Consider the following 20,673-nt stretch of genomic DNA (forward strand, 5'->3'; position numbering starts at 1 on the left):
TATGTTTTCTCTATATTAAAGTAACATGTTTATACCGATGAGAAAAATAGATAATTGAGTTCGGTATTGATAATTATCTAATTGGTGAATTGGTGAGTTTTTTTTCTTTATTTCAACTATACATAACACAGGAGGCATTCGGTCTAGGAATACAGAGGACGGTTTTCATCATATCTCAATCCATTTGGGCATCTGATACGCACCACCCAACAACTGTTTGCCATCCTTCAGTCATCATCACTCGGTAAACACTGGTGGAGTGAACAAACGATAGCCAACAACCAAACAAAACGGCTCTTTTCAGGGCCACCAAATCATTAACAAAGAGTTTAACGATGTAATCCTCAAACATATCCAAAATCAACAGATAGCCTAACGGAATCCTACGTCAACTATGCTGTCGTGTCTCGGACACAACTCTCCTGTGACTTTTTTTTTTGCCTTGCAGAGGGATGCGAGCTGTGAGTAAAATCTGAAAAACATCTACAGTGACTCAAAATCGAATTCGTGCACCACCATATGCATGCTATTTAGATAAAGTTATAGTGTCACATGAGAGTGAAGAGGTGTGCTAATTGTTTTCAGAAAAATCCTTAAAAAATTGTTGCAGATTAGAGAATGTATGAAAATTCGTTCGAGCTGTACTGAAGACAGATAGCAGAATTTAACGACTGCAGAAATTTCAAACTTTAATGATGTGCTTCTCCATGTTGGTAGGGTAAATGATCTTGGTTTGTCCAATTTGGGGTGTTTTTACGCAACTAGTAAATGCAAATCGATTTTTCTTCATGAAAATCACACATAATCGATACGAGTTTGGGTTTGTTGAAAAGCCCCAAGTCTCTAGTTGCTAATACTACCATAAGGTGTTGAAATTATTCAAATTTTTATGTTTTTTAACGATTTTCCGTAAAGAAGAATTATGATCATGGTTTGACCACCTCTGATCATGGTTTGCCCAAAAAAATTATCATGGTTTGTCCGGTTTTAGAATGGTTTGTCCGGTTCACAATTAGATGTTGCATTTATCATTGCTTGAGTTTACTGTCATCATATTGATTCATTCATAATTTAGGCTTTCTTCAGAATATTGCCTTTTCTTGGTCATTTTAGAAGTGTTCACCTCAACACAATCAACACAGAAAAACCATACTTCTGCTATGCGCGAAGCACACCATAAACAAACTGCAGCGCGCCAAGCGGTTGCCATAGAAATCAAGTGGACAAAACAACATTATTGAATTGGACAACTCATGATCAGAATTGAGTTCATCAAAATGCGTTAATTTAATGGTTTAGCTATGTAAATCCGATACAAATGGTGAGCAAGCATGATGTTTACAATATTTATAAGTGTTTTTTTTTCCAAAATATATATTTTTTTTATTTAAATCGTTTATTTTTACAGGCTCAGTTACATAGGTTTAAAGGAGCCGAACTCCTTACTGTATTGTTACTAGTATATATACATTTTTTCCTTAATTCTAATGTTAATAATATAGGAAACCGATTACTCGCGGTCAACTCGAGTTTAGAAGGATGACATATTTTCTTCAGGAAAAGGAGGGGATATGAGGATATGTTGACAATGATCACACTCACACTCTCAATCACACTCTCAATCACACTCATCACACTCAATTCTTAAACCTATCTTATATCTAATATGTATTTACATTTCATCTTATTCTTAAGAAGGGATCCGATCTCTCATAAAGGAAAAGGAAAAGGAAAAACTAAGGGTATAAGAACAATCACACACGAAGATCGATAGCTTTAAGGAAAACATATATTTGGGACATGTAATCAAGGTCTAACCGAGCCAACACGTCTCTCACCGGCATCATGGGCTGCCTTCCTCGGGCCCGAAGGGTGACTACTAAATTCGATCTGGCGACAAGATACAGCTCGCACGACCAAACAACGTGCTCGATGTCGTGGTAACCTTGGCCACAAACACAAAGATTGTTGTCGGCAGGATTAATACGAAAGAGTAGCGCATCTAACGAACAGTGATTGGACATGAGTCGGAAGAAGGTGCGAATAAAGTCCCGACTCAAGTCCAGACTTTTGAACCATGGTTTGAGGCTAACCTTAGGGATAATCGAGTGGAGCCACCGGCCCAATTCATCTTCGTTCCATTTGCGTTGCCAGTTAACTATGGTATTTTTGCGGACTAAAGAATAAAATTCATTGAAGGCGATTTGACGCTGATAAATATCGCCTTCAATTGCACCTACCTTTGCTAATGAGTCAGCCCTCTCATTACCCAGAATTGAGCAATGTGAAGGGACCCAGACAAAGGTAATGACATAACAGCGTCTGGATAAAGCACTCAAAATTTCTCGTATTCTCTCAAGGAAGTACAGCGAGTGCTTTTCCGGCCTCACTGAACGGATAGCTTCGACAGAGCTAAGACTATCCGTTACAATGTAATAGTGTTCAACAGGTCGTGAGGCGACGCTGTCCAGCGCCCAGTGTATCGCTGCCAATTCAGCAATATACACTGAGCAAGGATTCTGAAGACTGTGTGAGGTGCTAAAAAATTCGTTGAACACTCCAAATCCTGTGGACTCATTCATAGAGGACCCATCAGTAAAGTACATATTATCACAATTGATATCCCCATACTTTGCATCGAAGATCGTTGGAACGATCCTCGATCGAAGATAATCTGATGTTCCATGGATATCCTGCTTCATGGACAGATCAAAATGCACAGAGGAATTGATGTAGTCAGGAAAACAAACACGGTTGGAAATATACGAAGAAGGATTAACCTGCATGGAGACGAATTCATGATATGAGCTCATGAATCCAGAATGAAAATTTAGCTCGATCAGCTGCTCAAAATTTCCGATCACCAATGGGTTCATAACCTTACACCGGATGAGGAACCGAAGAGATAATAAATTGAAGCGATCTTTTAGTGGGAGTAGGCCTGCCAAAACCTCGAGACTCGTGGTATGCGTTGAGGGCATACATCCCAACGCAATACGGAGACAAAGATACTGAATTCGCTCGAGTTTAATGAGGTGTGTTTTGGCAGCTGATTGAAAACAGAAACTGCCATACTCCATCACTGAGAGAATAGTTGTTCGATATAACATTATAAGATCTTCGGGATGGGCTCCCCACCAGGTGCCGGTAATTGTACGGCGAAAGTTTATTCTTTGTTGACATTTTTTACTCAGATACCTAATATGGGCCCCCCAAGTACATTTAGAGTCGAACCAGACCCCAAGATACTTGAATGACATAGCATGAGTGATCGGTTTACCCAAAAGTTGAAGCTTTGGTTTTGCTGGTTTATGCTTCCTAGAAAAAACCACCATCTCTGTTTTCTCCGAAGAGAATTCGGTCCCTAGCCCAATGGCCCAGGTTGAAAAATTGTTCAAAGTATCTTGTAAGGGTCCTTGCAGGTCGGATTCGTTTGATCCTACGACAGACACCACTCCATCATCTGCAAGTTGTCTTAGGCTGCAATTTTGTGTAAGGCAATTGTCAATGTCGCTTACGTAGAAGTTGTACAAAAGGGGGCTTAAACATGAGCCCTGGGGGAGTCCCATGTAAGAGACCCGACTTACTGCCGAATCTCCGTGAGAGAAGTTCAAATGTTTCTCACAAAGCAAGTTATATAACATATTATTCAATAGAGGCGGCAGACCCCGAGATTGTAATTTGTCTGACAAAACCTCTATTGAAACAGAATCAAAGGCCCCCTTCATGTCCAAGAATACTGAAGCCATTTGTTTTTTTTCGGCGTAAGCCATTTGAATTTCTGAAGAAAGCAATCAATCATTCGTCCCCTTGCCCCTGCGGAACCCATATTGTGTGTGTGAGAGTAGGCCATTCGTTTCAACCCATCGATCAAGGCGAAACAAGATCATTTTCTCCAACAATTTCCGTATACAAGACAGCATTGCTATTGGGCGGTACGAATTGAAGTCGGACGCGGGTTTTCCGGGGTTTTGAATAACTATAACTCGTACTTGTCTCCAATCATCTGGAACAATATTATGCTCCAGAAACCGATTGAATAAGTTCAACAAGCGATGTTTCGCCACATCAGGGAGATTTTTCAGCAAGTTGAACTTAATTCTATCCGATCCCGGAGCAGAATTGTTACATGAAAGGAGAGCAAGAGAGAATTCTACCATCGAAAACTCGGAATCAAGATCGCACCTATCTTGTGGTATATCTCGAATAATTCGTTGCACTGGAGCGGAATCGGGACAAACCTTTCGTGCAAAATTAAAAATCCATCGATGTGAATATTCCTCGCTTTCATTGGATGAAGAGCGATTTCTCATGTTCCGAGCCACTTTCCATAATTTTTTCATTGACGTTTCTCGTGATAAACCTCCCACGAAATTCCGCCAATAAGCACGTTTTTTCCCTTTGATCAAGTTTTTAAGTTGATTTTCAAGGTCCAAATACGTTTGAAAATTCTCAATGGTTCCACGTTTCCGAAAAGCTTTAAATGCATTCGATTTATCTCCATAAAGCTTGGAACACTGGCCATCCCACCAAGGATTGGGAGGCCTTCGACGAATAGTGGAACCTGGGATGGGTTTCGTTTGAGCGCGAACCGCGCTGTCATAGATCAAACGAGAAATGAAGTTATACTCCTCCAATGGAGGTAAACCATCTCTGGAATTGATGGCTAGAGCAATCGCGTCCGCATATTTTTTTCCAGTCAATGTGTCTTGTGAGGTCGTATGCCATGTTTATTGATTCAGAAGAATTCAACCCATTGGTGATAGAAATTTTGATTGGCAAGTGGTCACTACCGTTGGGGTCCTGGATTACATTCCACTTGCAATCTAACGATAGTGAATTCGAGCAAAGCGAGAGGTCAAGAGCACTTGGGTTAGCAGGAGGTTTAGGTACACGTGTTGTTTCCCCAGTATTCAAAACGGTCATATTGAAGCTGTTACAAAGGTCATATATCAACGATGAACGATTATCGTCGTACGGTTCCCCCCAGGCAGTTCCGTGAGAGTTGAAGTCTCCCAAGATTAATCGTGGCTCAGGAAGGAGTGAGCACATGTCAACAAGTTGCTTGCGGCTAACCGCAGCTCTCGGAGGCCAATACATGCTGACTATACAGAGGTCTTTGCCTCTGATGTTTGCATGACAAGCAACAGTTTCGATCCCTCCAATAGGTGGAAGGTCAATTCTAAGAAAATATATATTTTTATCAAAGCTCATATGGCGTTAGCCTCACGGGGCCGGGAGTCCAATACTTTGACAATTTTTCTTATTATCTATGTTAGTAATATGTAACCGATTACTCGCGGTTGGCTCGAGGTTAGTATTACAAGTGTTTTCGTAATTGGGATGTTGCTGTCTCCAATGCTCTGTACGTGTGCCCGACACGGGATACTTCCTATTGGGATGCAGCTGACCATTAATCAGCAACGCCCCCCTAGTCTGTACCTCATATCTAGCGTGGTGCGTCTTTCTCGACTCGAGGAATCCAGGATAGAATGGTCACTAGCCGGCGCAATCATCAGTTCGTGTAGAGTTGTCATGAGCGGTACAACCTTTGGCTCTTGTTGAATGATCAGTGGACTGCACAACCTTTGGCCCGTGTATCTGTAAAGAGTGTGTGTATGTATTGCCGCGACTAAGTAAAAGTTTATCGATCGGATAGGAGGGATATGAAACGGGGACACAACGAAGGAAACATCATTAAACGTTGACATCGGCGTTTCTGAGGAACAGGTATAGATGAAGCAGAAGATCAGGATCACGGCTACCTAAGATATCCCGGACGGTTGTCTTTTTTTTTTATTTAATTTTTTTTTTTGGCAGACTTATCTCACTTCTTAACTAGGCGAACCTAGCCAGAATTTTCACCTGCCCCCGGGCTTCTAAATGCCAAAGGGGGACTAGGCTCTGCGGAATGCACGTATCTGCATGCTCGTGCTGTTTTAGTCCTGACCGAGGAATTGTCGGACAATCGCGCAGGTGCTAAGGATGACCGACTTTTGGATGCCGGCCAATTCCTTCTCGATGTTCAACACCTTTAGCGCTTCCAGAAGTGTCTTCGGGATAATTCCAGTTCCAGAGAGAACGACTGGAACAATTCTTGGGACCTCCCTTAGCCCCCACAGTTCCTTGAGCTCCACGGCCAATGGTCGGTACTTGCAGATTTTGCGACCGTGGGTCTCCTCCAGATTCTGGTTCAGTGGAATAGCGACATCGATGATGGTGACTTTGCGGTCGCTCTTGTCGTAAACCATTATATCTGGGCGGTTGTGGTGGATCGAGAGGTCGGTCAGAACAGTGCGATCCCAGTACAGCTTGAAACGGTCATTTTCCAGGACAGGTACAGGCAGGTACCGGTAGTTTGGTACGTTGTCTTCCAGCAGAGCACATTGGAGCGCCAGTTGTCGATGAACAATACGGGCCACGTTGTTGTGGCGCTCGGTGTAGGCTGCGTTGGCCAAAACGGGACAGCCTCCCATAATGTGCTCTATGTTTTCACCTGGTTGATGGCACATCCGGCAAATGTCATCAACGTCTTGATGCCAGACGTACCGCCTGCAGTTTCTCGTCGGCATTATCCTGTCCTGGATGGCTATCATGCCGGCTTCTACTACTGAAGAGAGTTCACCATGCGTTAGCCACAGATTAGATGCGGCCTTGTCGACGTGTGGCCGGTCCAGTTGATGGGGGTGGGCACCATGCACTGCCTTCTGCTTCCAAGCTGCAATCTTCTCCTCCACTGTCTGCAGATTGCAGTTTAGTTGGTACTCCGCTTGCGCCAAGTGCAGAGCGCTGTATCCTCTGTCAGCGGCGCAGACAGCCCGGTATAGCGCGTTTTGGTTGGCGCGTTCTGCGAAGTACTCGCGCAGTTGTCGTACCTGGGCAACACACAGTGCAGAAATGTCGACGATTCCAAGTCCCCCTTCTTTGCGTGGTAGTGAAACTCTCTCCAGTGCCGATTGAGGATGGTGCATTCCGGCCTCTTTGAATGCTTTCCTCATCCTCCTCTCAAGGTCCTCTAGGTCAGTTTTGCTCCATTTGACTACACCAAAACTGAAGGTCAGCAGGGGAACCGCGAATGTGTTGATCGCGCGTACCTTGTTCCCCGCGTTGAGGAAAGTCCTCAGGACACAGTTCACTTGACTCAAGAACTTGTCTCGCAGCTCCGTCTTGATGTCGGAGTGGCGAATCCCGGTGAGCTGTCGGAATCCAAGATATTTATAGGATTCGCCACGAACCATGTCTCTTATAAACTCACCGTCATAGACCTCGTAGCCTCCGGATTCGGTAAGTTGTCCTTTCAGCAGGTGGACACAGCGACACTTGTCGAGGCCGAACTCCATACAGATGTCCCTGCTTATTTCTTCGACAACCCGGATAGCTACACCTAGACGCTGACGTGAATCAGCGTAGACCTTGAGATCGTCCATGTAAAAGGTATGGGTCACTTCTTCGTGGGCGCCGTCGCCATACCTTATTTTATAGCCATGACCGTTACTATTGAGCGTCCTACTGAGGGGGTTCAGTGCCAGACAAAACCAAAGCGGGCTGAAAGAGTCGCCTTGGAATATCCCCCTCTTTATCTGCAGCGTTCTAGACTGCAACACATTTTCCCCATCACTAAGGTGCAGAGACGTGCTCCACTGCCTCATCGCATGCTGCAGGAACCTAACGACGACGGGATCAATTTTGTAGAGCTCCAATACCCGGACGAGAAACGAGTGAGGTATGGAGTCATAAGCCTTCCTGTAATCGATATAGGCCATGCTTAGGTTCCGCTGGTTATAAACCGCCTGGCCGACTATGGCTGCGTCGATGATGGCCTGGTCTTTGCAGCCATGCGTATTTTTTCTGCATCCTTTCTGCTCTTCTGCGATGATATGGTGTTGTTCGCAGTGGGCAGAAACTTTGGCGGTTATGATGCTGCTTAATATCTTGTACAGACTCGATAGGCACGTTATCGGCCTGTACTTTGATGGGTTCAATGTGTTGCTGTCTTTCGGGAGGAGGACGCCACGGGTGGCGAATTCAGGGAGGTTGTGTGGGTCACGTAGCACCTTGTTGAAGCACTCAGCTATCTTTTGATGTGCGACGGTCAGCTTCTTGTGCCAGAAATTCTGAACACCATCGGGGCCCGGTGCTGCCCAGTTCCTCAGGTACCGCGAGGCTTCGCGGACATCGTTCTCTTCGACGATGATAGCTGGCATCTCTCCAATTTCACCACAACTCTCCTCCTCCCGTCTTAACCACATTTGCCCGTCGCGATGTTGTACTGGGGTCTCCCAAATACCAGCCCAGAAGTTCGTCACATCGCTAATATCTGGCAAACCTTCGCGGTAGTCGGGCTTCTCGTCGCTAATGTGGTCGTAGAACGCTTTTTCGTTATCTCTGAACATCCGATTTTGTTCCTGGCGCTTTGCAGAGTCAGAGTAACGTTTCAGCCGTTTAGTTAGGACGCTCAACTGCTGTACCAGTGTGTCGAGTTTTTCCGTCAGCTGGTGAGCTCCCAGCTGGCGAAGTTCAGTAGGCCGCACGATCACAGCAACTTGGCGACATAATTTCGCCGATCTGCTGCCTCTTTTGTACGCCATCAGTCTTCCAATTGCGGCGCGCTTGTTTAGGATCCGTTGCTCCAATCTCCTTCGCCATGGCGGCTCACGCCTTTCACGGAGATGTCGGAGCAGTCCGCCTCTTGGCCTAATACGGTATCCTAAACTTTTGGCGGTCGCCACAGCAGCACAGTAAACTTTCAGTTGCAGCTCCTCCATGTTCTCAGCATCAACCAAGAGCAGCGGAAGAACGTGCTCGTTCATGAGCTTTACTGCACATGTCAGCCTGCGGGAATGCTGCAACTTCGGGATCCTGGGGCGCGACAATGGGTCTGTGTCGCGGAACTGTGAGATCGCCTCGTCGTAGTGGAAGACCAGATCGCGTAGTAGTTGTTGATCTGGCTGTGGGTCTTCCGGCTCAGGGGGTTGTAGTACTGTGGCCTCCACTGGTGCTGATTCGCGTGCCCCACTCGCGAATGAATTGCTCTGCCGTACTGAACTTCGTCTCGACACATCGCTTGCTATGTTGTTCCTGGAGCTTATTTCTCTCTGCACCTGCTGCTTGATCTCGTCGATTTGCGTTTGGAAGAGCATGTTGTTGCGTACTATCGCTCTACGCCTCGCGTTCATCGCGTTCTGATCAAGCCTCCCGACGAACTCTGGATACGCTTCCTCGAACATTGTTAGTATTCGAGGGCGACCGCTCATGTCCGTCTCCAAAGCAGTGCAGATGTAATAGGCGCGGATCACGAATTCATTCATTTCGTGTGTCCACATGATCCGGCGCCTAGTGGTACCCACAAGTGTGGACGACTGTCGTCTGGCAGTCGCAACACGTCTCGTAGGCGCAGCGTTTCTTGGGTGATGTCGATGGCTGCTGTTTCCGTGTGGCGGTAGCTCTTCGGGTTGAACCCGGCTGGTAGCCCGCTCTTGCACATCGCCCTCCAGCCGCTGGCCGCTCGCTCTTACGCCCGTTCCAGGACCAGCTCCAGTTCGGGGACCCTCCTCGGGTGATCGTATTCTAATTACTCTTCGTGATCGTAGCTCCATTTTATTGGGTGTATCTCCTTTCCCCGGGAGACAGCGGGTTGGCAAGGCCTCCATGACCCGGGAGGCCTTCCCCGGGAGAGATATAGCGCTCTGACTCAATCGCACCCCCTCACTTAGCCACTTTCGACACCCGTTCTCGGAGCCAAGACCAGGTGTGTGCTTCCAGTTCACGCCCGATCTAAAAATGTCGTCATATGATCTGCGTGGAGGCGTGAGATAGGAACATTTGAGACCAACAGGCAGGCTCCTACCCTATGTTGATCCCCATTTGAGAACTTTTTTTTTTTTTTTTTTTCCACGGTTTGCTTTTGGTATTACGAAAATGATGCATTGTTGATGAACGAATACCTCAAACAGTTTGAGTATGTCATACTACTTATGAGGACGACGATTGTAAAATTTAGGTTTCTTTTCGGTTGTTCCAGTCAGTTCTTCCATTTCTTGTTATACTTATAACTTATGTTTATTTCCGTACCAATGCTGGGCAAATAGTTTTTCATCAGCCAAAATGGAGTTGCACGTTTTACAATAGTATTTTCCGGATGACATACGGTATAGTGACCAATCGTTCTGTTGTGGCGGTTTGTTAAGTATTGATAGTATATTTTCAGTGGCGCTCACTCCAGTAGCGCTCGGCGGAGGCATCCGCTCGATAGCTTTCAACTTTTTTAAATGCTTAATTCCTTTGAGATGTGTTTCCATAACAGTAGCTGATGTGACCGCGATCTGACAAACCTTGCAAAAAGTTCCACTTTCATCAACACAATCTGTGCTCTCCTTTCTCTGAATTTCGGCTTCAACCGTTTGGGGGGTTGGAAAAACGACCTTCTCGGGCTGTATGCTTGTAGGAACATACGACGGTATTGAAGCTTGAACAAAGGTTTGCGCTAACGGCGGGACATACGACGCGATCTCTGGCACTGAAGACGTTGATACTGGAGTGGTGTTACCCGATAAATCACCAACAAGTTCCTTAACACCTGGTGGAGGCGATGGAGGCGGTTCTAGACGCATCCGTTTTGCATCCTTAACGGTGTAACGAGTCTTCTGCTTAGCGAAAGCTTGACCGATTCCAAAACGCTCTGGATTCTCATCGGTACCGGTGATGGCTCTTTTCCAGGTACCATCACTGTTGTAGAATCCTCTCCCAGCGGGGTTCTTCTTGCCACTGACCACCATCCGATGTCGTTTCCCAGTGTAGTGTTGATTGGCATGCTGAATAGACGTGAGAGACAAATCGCAAACTTCACATCGTAACGAGTTTGGTCCAACCGGCTCCACAGGTGGCGCGTTACGCCTGGCTCGATAGGGCATCGGGGTACCGGTCCGCTCGCACCAATCCTTCAACCATTGGATGATTTTCTTCTCATGCACCTTCGACTGATAGTGCACATTGGCAGAAATGTGTGAATTCATTTTGCACTTGCAGAGTCCACATTCTAATTCCTTGAAAAGTACTTTCATTTCCGCTGGGAACATAGCTTCATCGTCAGGGTTAGAATAAAATATTGTCGTTGTATAGGCTTTCGACCTCTTGATAGATGCCTCTGATCTGTGCTTTAAAGTTGCAGAACTACGATAGTGGTCGTTTGCCTTATTATAAAAAGGATCAACATTTGCGAGCGGAGATGTAAAAACTGGCACCCCAACAGGCTGTTGAACAAAAGTGGTTGTAGTTGGATAAAAACTTGGAACTGGTGTAGGATTCGCGGCGTTTGTGTAAAATTCTTGGTATGATTTCTGCTGTTCATACTGTTCCAATTGCTTTTGGTAATTATTATGGGCATCAAGATATTGGTTATATGCGGCCTGCTGCTCCTCATAGCTGGTGAGAGTTGACTGCTGCCGCATATATTGGTCATACGCGGCTGCTGCTGGTATAATGTGTAAGCATTCTGATATGTGCGCCACTGTTCTACAGCATTGGCAGCTGATGCTGCCAGAGCAGCATCCGAATCTTCCTCGAGCCCCGGTTTTGTTGGTTCCTTGGGTGGATCCATAATAGCAAAATTTCACACAACTCTTTCTTCTTGATCAGAACATTTTCATTCTTCGCTCAAAATAGTTTAGTCACAAACGTTTTCCATTACATCAATGATGTAATTCCTATTTAATCTGAAATTTTCTTCCGATCTCAAGGAAATTCAATTCTAGCGTTATGGTTGAAAAACAGTGAAAACCCGTTTATAAGTGTTTATAAGTGTTGTAATCCAGAAAAGGTCTGAATACGTGCCAAATAATCATCTAGTGATCGATTAAATGTTAGCTCGAATGAGGGGCGCATTGACACAAATAGAAGATGTATTTTATAATCCTTGAAAACATGTGATTTCGTAAAAATATACTATCAAACTACTACAAATCATGTAAAAGGCAATTTCATTTATATGTTTCGAAACATTCGAAGGCCTTATTTGACACAGGAGCGCTGAATTAGTGCATTCAAAAAAGTGGGCAAACCATGATCATATTTTCGACTGGACAAACCAAGATCATTAACCCTACTACTTGATTCAACGCAGATGCTGCTGTCCAAATATGTTGTGGCTCGATTAGCGTAATCAACTGTAGGTCGATTAAATCCTCTTCCAGGCGGGTAACGGATGGGTAGGATATCATCCAACTTAGGACGATGGTTTTGTTCCCAATGTTTCCAAAGTCAAAACAAACTTTGCCGTTCAGTTGAGATACTTAGCAGTTACAAACTATTTTTGGTGTAGGACTACGTCTAACCGGAAGATGTAGGAAAATCTAGGCACTTCTCTTGAGATGAACAATTGAACAAATGTGAAATGTCAAGCAATGTCCAAATGCAGTATGTGCCACGCTTTGATTGGTCCAATTCGTGCTCCTCAAATGGTTCCGACCAAAAGGAACATCCAGAGTAACCGCGGAATATAATTTGACTACAAGCAAAGAATTACATTGTAAGCCACTTCCCTTGTAACTCTACCGCCAGTTGAATGAAATAAATTTGGTTGTTGCATTTATTTTCTAACCGCGAAGCAGAGCTGACTTGCTAAGGCCATCGTTCTAGCATGTAGCGGCAGAACCGGCAGAAGCGGCAGTGACGACCAGGGCCCGAAATCTTCGACGGTGAAAAATGAAGACCGACTCTACTCCCAGTAGCTCCGCTTCGACTAGAGCTGCTTCGGCAGTCGTCGCCAACAAAAAAATGACTTGACTAGAAAATGAATTGACTAGCATTGACTAGCGAAAATGACTGGTGAACTAGTCCAGTCAGTGGTTATTTTAACTGACTCGACTAATGAATACAAATCTGCCTCTTCATTCAACTGACTTCAATCCACATTTCCATTTCCCCCTGACACTAATTTTGTACCCCCGTACGCAATCTTGTTGTACGTCCATATAAATAGGAACGAAAACTTGATTTCTGATGCAAAAAAGTAATTACCCCATCAATGGACGGTTTATTTTCTACCCATCGTGAACTCAAACCAACGAACATCGAGACATTTATCAAGTATGCTATAAAGGTACTCGCGTTAGTATTAGTTAGTATCAGGCGTGCAAAATAGCGCACACACAGTACGCTATTTTATACGTGTGAGTAATTTTCGTGTACGATACACAAAACTCTAGCTCAACTGTAGTGTTTGTCAAACCACGGTGAACTCAAACATCGATGTATGCATAAAGATACATAGGAAAGAGAGAGAGGAACGAATTCGTTTTGGGGGAAGTCACTTCAAAATGCAATGAGGACAATTTGACTGGGAAGAATGAATTGATATAGTCGAGTCGGTAGAGGGAGATAGCGACAAAACGCTCGACTGTCTGTTCAATCGTTTCGGCGGAGAAACTGCGTGAAGAAATCAAAAGCCATTACTAACTGATTACGGGTATAGTCAGTTGGTTAGTCAGCCGACTATCCTCAGTTGACTATGACTATGCTGAGCCCCGGTGACGACAACGGTGACAGCGGGCAACGAGTTTTAATTTTGTTGCACTCATATCCTAAGAGTCTCCGCAGACTGCATACTTTCCATCGGCCGATAGTTTTGTAAACTATCGTTTCCTAACTAACGTTTCCAAGTAAAGTAAACATTCCTAGTATTTACTTGAATCCGTATGAATAAAAGTTTACTTTACTAATTTGATTTTCGAATTCGACCATAGTGTTTACTTTGTCAAACATCTATCAACTGATTGTTTAGGTTTCGTTTCAAAACGTTTTTTTTTTGGACAAAGCGTGAATTCGCGATGAAAAAGGAATAGTGTCGACGTCTGGTGGCGACTTTCAAATTTGAATGAAAATGTTCACATCATGTTATTTAATCACTTAAAACACTTTTTTCCGGCTTTTATTTAACCCTTATATACATTTCCAACATCATTACTGAAACTTTTCACTATAATATAAAGTTGTCTTCAAAAACAATATTCGTACAAGATTTTTTCACCACCTGCAAACAAAAGTGTTTTTCATTTAAACAGAATGCCAAATTGGTACGGAAAGGTTATTTTTCATTCATAATTGAAATTTTAAAAACGTGTTCATTCCGCCTGAAAATCAATCAATTTTTTACGCTCCCCTAAACTAGTAAACGAAGCTCAATGCCATCAATGCGGATCGTTAACTTGTTTAACTTCAAGCGCAAGATAGCACCATTAAACATAAATCGGATATGACATCAAAGCGAATAATAGTGTTTTCAGATCCAAAGTATGCTCATGGGCATACTTGATAATAACGAAGTAAATACTTGGTGAATGCTGTTTTATTCATACGAAATCAGCTAAACATTCATTTTCGAAAAGTAAATACTTTGTTGTTTCTTTTATTCATACCAAACGTAGTAAAAACTTAATCTCACTGCTCGACTGCTCGAACGAAGTAAAGTAAAGGTGAATTTTGTTTTTATTCATACGGCTTAATGTGTGACGGTAACTACTCGACCACGAGAGCACGATATTTCTCTAGAGATAGGCAAAAATCGAAGATGAACCAAAACACGTGTAAGAAAAGAAGATTACTGAACATTCAAAACAGCCATACTTGTCAGCATAAGTGAAAGACATGAGTACCAACATAATGCCACAAAAAAAATTAGTGGGTTATATCTATGATATAACCGCAAGGTTCACGTGGAACTACCTTAGCTTAGCAATCATTCGTTTGTATTGATTAAATTCTTGATTGAATGAAACAGTTTCCAAATTCAATTGAGTTCAATATATTTGCTCTGTGAGTGAAAAAAATGAACAAATGCCGTGTAAAGTCAATTCATTTATTGTGATTGATTGTTCTTCGTTACAAGTAAATTTAATGACGGACCTTTTACGTTTGGTATGATGACTAGAACAAAATATATGTACGGAAGAATTATCAAACGTTTGATGAACCAGCCTAAGGCTGAAAATCTTTCCAATAAAGACAAAAAAAAAATTATCAAACGATTATTTTATTTTACATTTCCCTCTGAAGTTTACATCCCAAAAGTGCACATACTTCTCGAATCTCGAATTTGCTTGAAACTGGGAAGTTCATTCGCTTCTAGTGTCTGCACGATTTTCCCAGGTTCCTAAGTTTAGAAGATCATGTTAGGACAGACATATTCCACTCTGCACAAAGGCAAGCGAGGACAAAAGTACTCGCAGTTTGCATTTATTTGCAGAGTCGATTTCCCCAGAAACCTCGGTTTTGAAGTCTGTGCTAGGGAAACACATTTCAATCGGAACAAAAATACCCCCGATTTGTATGAATTCGCAATGCCGATTTCCCCACGCTTCATGGATTTGAAGTCTGTGTTAGGGAAACACATTCCAGTCGGAACAAAAATACCCCCGACTTGCATGAATTTGAAATACCGATTTCTCCAGGCACCTTGGGTTAGAAATCTCTATTAGGGAACACATTTCGGTGGGAACAAAAGCTCCCCCTACTTTCGTGTGTTCTTTTTCTTCTTTTTGGCTTTAAGAGGGTTTAAACTTTTCTGTTCACTCGCCTCTAGGCTCTTTCGTGTGCTTGCAATGCCGATTTCGCTGCTTGGTTTTAAAGTCTGTGTTAGGGAACATTTTTCGATGAGAACAAAAGTCCCCCCTACGTCAATGAAAAAATTATGGAAAGTGGCTCGAAACATGCGAAATCGCTCATCAACGAATGAAAGCGAAGAATATTCACATCGATGGATTTTTAATTTTGCACGGAAGGTTTGTCCTGATTCCGCTCCTGTGCAAAAAATTGTTCGAGACATACCACAAGATAGGTGCGATCTTGATTCCGAGTTTTCGATGGTAGAATTCTCTCTTGCTCTCCTTTCTTGTAACAATTCGGCTCCAGGATCGGATAGAATTAAGTTCAACTTGTTAAAAAACCTCCCTGGTGTGGCGAAACATCGCTTGTTGAATTTATTCAATCGGTTTCTGGAACATAATATTGTTCCAGATGATTGGAGACAAGTACGAGTTATAGCTATTCAAAAACCCGGAAAACCCGCGTCCGACTTCAATTCGTACCGCCCAATAGCAATGCTGTCTTGTATACGGAAATTGTTGGAGAAAATGATCTTGTTTCGCCTTGATCGATGGGTTGAAACGAATGGCCTACTCTCAGATACACAATATGGGTTCCGCAGGGGCAAGGGGACGAATGATTGTCTTGCGTTGCTTTCTTCAGAAATTCAAATGGCTTACGCCGAAAAAAAACAAATGGCTTCAGTATTCTTGGACATAAAGGGGGCGTTTGATTCAGTTTCAATAGAGGTCCTGTCAGACAAATTACACTCTCGGGGTCTGCCGCCTCTATTGAATAATATGTTATATAACTTGCTTTGTGAGAAACATTTGAATTTTTCTCATGGAGATTCGGCAGTGAGTCGGATCTCTTACATGGGCCTCCCTCAGGGCTCATGTTTAAGCCCCCTTTTGTACAACTTCTATGTAAGCGACATCGACAATTGCCTTACACAAAATTGCAACCTAAGACAACTTGCAGATGATGGAGTGGTGTCTGTCGTAGGATCAAACGAATCCGACCTGCAAGGACCCTTACAAGCTACTTTGAACAATTTTTCAACCTGGGCCATTGGGCTAGGGATCGAATTCTCCACGGAGAAAACAGAGATGGTGGTTTTTTCTAGGAAGCATAGACCAGCAAAACCAAAGCTTCAACTTTTGGGTAAACCGATCACTCATGCTATGTCATTCAAGTATCTTGGGGTCTGGTTCGACTCCAAATGTACTTGGGGGGCCCATATTAGGTATCTGAGTAAAAAATGTCAACAAAGAATAAACTTTCTCCGTACAATTACCGGCACCTGGTGGGGAGCCCATCCTGAAGATCTTATAATGTTGTATCGAACAACTATTCTCTCAGTGATGGAGTATGGCAGTTTCTGTTTTCAATCAGCTGCCAAAACACACCTCATTAAACTCGAGCGAATTCAGTATCTTTGTCTCCGTATTGCGTTGGGATGTATGCCCTCAACGCATACCATGAGTCTCGAGGTTTTGGCAGGCCTACTCCCACTAAAAGATCGCTTCAATTTATTATCTCTTCGGTTCCTCATCCGGTGTAAGGTTATGAACCCATTGGTGATCGGAAATTTTGAGCAGCTTATCGAGCTAAATTTTCATTCTGGATTCATGAGCTCATATCATGAATTCATCACCATGCAGGTTGATCCTTCTTCGTATATTCCCAACCGTGTTTGTTTTTCTGACTACATCAATTCCTCTGTACATTTTGATCTGTTCATGAAGGAGAAAATCCATGAAATTCCAGATTATCTTCGATCGAGGATCGCTCCTACGATCTTCAAAGCAAAGTATGGGCGTGTCAATTGTGATAATATGTACTTTACTGATGGGTCCTCTATGAATGAGTCCATAGGATTTGGAGTGTTCAACGTATTTTTTAGCACCTCACACAGTCTTCAGTATCCTTGCTCAGTATATATTGCTGAATTGGCAGCAATACACTGGGCGCTGGACAGCGTCGCCTCACGACCTGTTGAACACTATTACATTGTAACGGATAGTCTTAGCTCTGTCGAAGCTATCCGTTCAGTGAGGCCGGAAAAGCACTCGCCGTACTTCCTTGAGAGAATACGAGAAATTTTGAGTGCTTTATCCAGACGCTGTTATGTCATTACCTTTGTCTGGGTCCCTTCACATTGCTCCATTTCGGGTAATGAGAGGGCTGACTCATTAGCAAAGGTAGGTGCAATTGAAGGCGATATTTATCAGCGTCAAATCGCCTTCAATGAATTTTATTCTTTAGTTCGTAAAAATACCATCGCTAACTGGCAACGCAAGTGGAACGAAGATGAATTGGGCCGGTGGTTCCACTCGATTATCCCTAAGGTTAGCCTCAAACCATGGTTCAAAAGTCTGGACTTGAGTCGGGACTTTATTCGGACCTTCTCCCGACTCATGTCCAATCACTGTTCTTTAGATGCGCTGCTTTTTCGTTTCAAGCTTGCCGACAGCAATCTCTGCGTTTGTGGCCATGGTTACCACGACATCGAACACGTTGTTTGGTCGTGCGAGCTATATTTTGTCGCCAGATCGAATTTAGAAAACTCCCTTCGAGCTCGAGGAAGGCAGCCCAATGTGCCGGTGAGAGATGTGTTGGCTCGGTTAGACCTTGATTACATGTCCCAAATATATGTTTTCCTTAAAGATATCGATCTTCGAGTGTGATTGTTCTTACATACTTTCCCCCCCATTTTCTCCTCCTTTTCGTCCTTCGCGAGCTATCGGTTCCCTAACATTAGAATAAGTTAAATTGTTAATACATATTAGATGTGAGGATAGTTTAAGAATTCAGTGTGATGTGTGAGTATGAATGTGAAAGTGAGTGTGAGTGTGAGTGTGAACATGGTTACAATCTCCTTACATCCCATCCTTTTCCTAAAGAAAATGTGTCACCCTTCTAAACTCGAGTCGACCGCGAGTAATCGGTTTCCTATTTCATTAACCGTAGAATTAAGAAAACATGTTAATAGTAAAAGTATAGTTGAGAGTTTGGCTTCTTTAAACCTATGTAACTGAGCCTGTACAAATAAACGAATTATAAAAAAAAAAAAAGTCCCCCTACTTTCATGTATTTGCAATGCCGATTTCCCCAAGGCTGCTTGGTTTTGATGGCTGTGTTAGGGAAACCGTAAATCAGGCCAATCAAAACGATGCAGTTAGGGCGTTTAGATAACGCCTAATATTTTACAGTTATTCAATTGTGTATCTAATGAAAAACAACATTTTGTTAGTTGCGATAGATGCGTAGAAATATTCCCTATCAAGTGATGCAAACATCTCTCCTATCCAGTACGAAATGTTCGAGCTATAAGCATTCGAAATCTTTCATTTTTTCCTGCATGTTCTGTGTTTAGGTTTTCATTTTACCCTCCATATATTCCGGTTAGACGTAGTCCCACGTCAAAAAATCTAGAATCAAATAGACGTAATCCGCGTAAATTCGAAAGTAGCGATACTTTTTGAACAGACCCAGTATGCATATCTCTCCATACTGATAGAACTATTGGGCAATAAAAAGTCTGCAGTCTGCGGGGACTTCAAGGCCAATGTTTCATGAATATCATCAGCAACGACCAAGGAGTTTTCATTTTGTCATCCAATGGACAACCATGTAACTCATCGCTCTCGTTGATCAATCCAGCGTCCAGTGAAGATACTGATGCGAAATTGCCCGTGCAATGGTAAAATGAGGACAAAAGTTTCGGCATCGTGAGAACAAAAATGAATTCATTGGTGCTTTTCGAGGCCACCAAACCTTTCACAAAAGTGTTATTAACCCATTACTGCCCAGGTGTACAAGAACTTGATCCAAATGGCATGAAACTTTCTAGTCCATCTAGGTTTGTCCCGGAAGGGGGGGGGGGAGGGGGGGGGGAAATGCAATATTTTGGTTTGGAGTTCTTTGGAAGTTGAGATATCTGACGGATGAAATTTCATACGCTGAGCCGATACAGTATCAAAAATGAAAATCATTTGAATATCGAACAAAACGGTTTTATTTCATAAAATTCAACAACAACCACCATTTTCATGGTTTATTAGCACTTTCGTGTACTGCCGTTCTACGCATAATTGCCCCACGGTTCATGGGGATTGCAAAGAACATAGTACAGTTATGCGTAGAACGGCAGTGTATCGGATTTGGTATCACTTAGTATGGTACCGAGAAAAGCACTCCGAAGGGTGCCAATATACGTCGTACATCGGTTGCAATACGCACACCTTCGTTGGGGACCGGTTGGATTCGTATTAATGAAATGATTTATTCCGTCAAACCTAACTTTCGATGATTTCGAGTGTGTAGGCTTGATCTGCATGAACTCGTTCCTTGCTGGATTTATGTCACTCAGAAGTACTTCACAGATAGCTCTGACGAAATTAATCAAAGGTCCATTTCCATTCTTTTTGTGAATATGCCAAAGATTGACAACCCCACCGTTCAGCACAAATCGGAAAAAGGGCCAATACCATTTCTTATTACGGATGGTGCAGCGGTATAGCCCTCGTTGAGCGTCGAAGAGATCAACTCCACCCATTCCTTTGTTGTACATTTTGCAAAGATGAGGTTGGAATATTGATCCTCTTTTTTCTCAGCCTTAATGTTTCTCTTACACGTACCTCCACGTAGGACAATGTTGTCGTTTTTGAAATTTGTAGCCATATTGACAACATTATTGTCATTCCAACGAACAATGGTGATGTTTGTTTCAGTATCACGCACAATGTCATATGATCCACGAGCTTGTTTTTCCATGGATTCCAACGGCGCCTTTTCAATGCGGTTGTTACGGATGGTTCCAATGATATTTATGTCCCTCTTGCCAAAATCTTCAAGAAGGGCCAAACTGGTAAAACAATTATTTATGTACACGTAACTTTCTTCAGCAACAATATCTTTGCTCAAATTGGACACAACCTTCGATCTCAATGGTTCTCCAGGGTCACGATCAGTTTTTCCTACAAAGTATATCAATAAAACATTATAAAATGCATATAAATGTAAACATGTGTTTTACCTTCATACGGGATAAACTTGATGAGATATCCGTCATGAGTATAAAGGCACCAAAAT

The 20,673-nt window shown here is 43.1% G+C and overlaps 1 pseudogene; it reads right to left on the bottom strand.

The window, feature by feature from the left end:
* Positions 1 to 9,968: 9,968 nt before the first annotated feature.
* On the bottom strand, positions 9,969 to 11,685 carry LOC129766042 (zinc finger RNA-binding protein-like; annotated as a pseudogene).
* Between the last annotated feature and the right edge of the window lie 8,988 nt (positions 11,686 to 20,673).

Source organism: Toxorhynchites rutilus, chromosome 2 (assembly GCF_029784135.1).
Source record: "Toxorhynchites rutilus septentrionalis strain SRP chromosome 2, ASM2978413v1, whole genome shotgun sequence".
NCBI lineage: Eukaryota > Metazoa > Arthropoda > Insecta > Diptera > Culicidae > Toxorhynchites > Toxorhynchites rutilus.